We start from the raw sequence: 2636 nt of genomic DNA, 5'->3' as shown, positions 1-2636 counted from the left end.
TCTACATTTTTAATCATATTGACCTGTTGTCAAATAATTTTGTAGTGGTTAAAATTGTCAAATTCGTGAGCTATATAATCTGTGATTTTTAGCCATTTTTATCGTTTTGATCCCTTGGCATTAATTTCATGGAGGCCAAGATTTATGATTTCATGAGCTATATAATCCATGATTTTTGCCACTTTCTTGTCATTTTGACCTGTTGTTAAATTCACAATTTTATGAGCTATAACCATGATTTTTTATAATTTTAATTGCCAATTTGACCCATTGTCAAATAATTTTGCGGTGGCTAAAATTCATAATTTTATAAGCTATAACAATTGATTTGTGCACATTTTTGTTCATTCAGACCCATTAGTAAATAATATCATGGAGTTTAAACTTCATCATTTCACAAGGTACAACTCATGATTTTCAGCCATTTTTAGTAGTTTTGAGCCTTTAGCATATAATTTCATGGAGGTCAAAATTTAAGATTTCATGAGCAATCCACGATTTTTTACCATTTTTAGTCATCTTGACCTATTATTAGATAATTTTACAAGGCCAAATTAAAGATTTCATGAGCTATAATCCAAGAATTTTGGTCATATTTAGTTAACTTGATCCATTTTCAAATAATTTCGTGGTGACCAAAATTCTCTATTTCATGAGACATAACCCATGATTTTTTACCATTTTTGTCATTTTGACCCATTGTCAAATAATTTAGCAGTGGTGAAAATTTATAATTTTATCAACTATGACCCATGATTCTAAGCATATTTTACTCATTTTTACCCATTATCAAATAATTTTACAGTGGCCAAAATTTATGGTCTAGTGAGCTATGACCTATGATTTTTGGTCATTTTTGCTCTTGTTGACACATTGATTAATAATTTTTTAGTGTCCAAACTTCATGATTTCATGAGATGTGACTCATAATTTTTAGCCTTTTCTAGTCGTTTTGACACATTGCCAAATAATTTCATTGAGACCAAATTCACAATCACTATAACCCATGGTTTTCCTCCTATTTTTAGTCTTTTCGAACTATTGAAAAATATTTTCTAAGAGTCCAAAATTTATAACTTTATGGACTATATACCCATGATTTTTAGTCATTTTTAGTTATTTTAACCCATTGATGAGTAATTTCACCAAGGAGAAAATTCATAATTTTGTGAGCTATAACCACCGTTTTTTCACAATTTTTACTTATTTTAACCTATTGGCAAATAATTTTATAAATATAAAAATTCACGATTTCATGATCCTATAGCGCACAAATTTTAGCTATTTCTTCAGTCGTTTCGGCCCGTTGACATAATTTCGTAGAGGCCAAAATTAAAGATTTCATGAGCTATGATCCATGATTTTTGGTCATTTTTAGTCATTTCGACCCAGTGTCAAATAATTTTGTGGAGTCCAAAATAAAAGATTTCATGAGCTATAATCCGATATTTTTGGCCATTTTTATTCATTTCAACCTAGAGTAAAATAATTTCGCGATATCTAAAATAAAAGATTTCGAAATTCATAATCTTGTGAGCTATAATACACTATTTCTGCATTTTTAATTATTGCGACCTATGGTCAAAAAAATTTGCGATGGCTAAAATTTACATTTTAATGAACTATGATCTATAATTTTTAGCCATTTTTATCATTACAACAACTTGGCATATAAATTTCATGGATGCCAAAATTTATGATTTCATGAGCCATAACCTATGATTTTTGCCCAGTTCTAGTTGTTTCGACTCACTGTCAAATAACTTGACGGATGCCAAAATTCATGATTTTATGACTATAGCACATGACTTTTTTGTGCAATTTAAGTAGTCATTTCAACCTGTCGTCAAATAATTTTGTGGTGGCCAAATTTCAAGATTTTATGAGCTATAACTAATGATTTCGTGGTGACTAAAATTCATTTAAATCCATTAGCAAATAATTTCATGAAGTCTAAACTGCACAAATTTATGAGCCATAACCCATGATTATTTTTGCTCATTTCAACCTATTTATATATAATTTCATGGAGGCCAATATTTAAGATTTTATGAGCTTAATTCATGATTTATAGCCTTTTATTTACTTATTTTGACACGTTGACAAGTTGTTTTTATGAGCGATAATCCATGATTTTTTGCCATTTTCAGTTGTTTCAACCCGTTATCAAATAATTTTGTGAATGCTAAAGTTAAAGATTCCATGAGCTATAACTCAAGATTTTTGACCATTTTTTTATCAATTCGACCCGTTTTAAAATAATTTCATGGTGGCCAAAATTCTCAATTTTGTGAGCCATAACCCACGAGTTTTGACCATTTTTTGTCATTTTGACCTATTGTCAAATAATTCCAAAATTCAAGATTTTGTCAGCTATATCCCATGAATTTAGGCATTTTGCCTCATTTTGATTGTTAAATAATTTCATGGTGGTCAAAATTCACGGTTTTATGAGTTATATCCCATGATTTTTGGCCATTTTTAGTCAAAAATCTTGGGAGCCCACACCCCAATTTATTTTAGTTTTGCAAAGATTTTCCCATTTAAGCCAACGGAGCATCCGGTGTTTTCTCGTCCACAGCGCACGGCGTTGAGTCCTTCGCATAATGTTTTTGGAAGTGAAAAAGCACACAATA

The sequence above is a fragment of the Asparagus officinalis genome, unplaced genomic scaffold (assembly GCF_001876935.1).
Source record: "Asparagus officinalis unplaced genomic scaffold, Aspof.V1 AsparagusV1_Un291, whole genome shotgun sequence".
NCBI classification, from domain to species: domain Eukaryota; kingdom Viridiplantae; phylum Streptophyta; class Magnoliopsida; order Asparagales; family Asparagaceae; genus Asparagus; species Asparagus officinalis.
The sequence above is the reverse complement of the archived record's forward strand: the minus strand, read 5'-3'. Positions refer to the sequence as shown.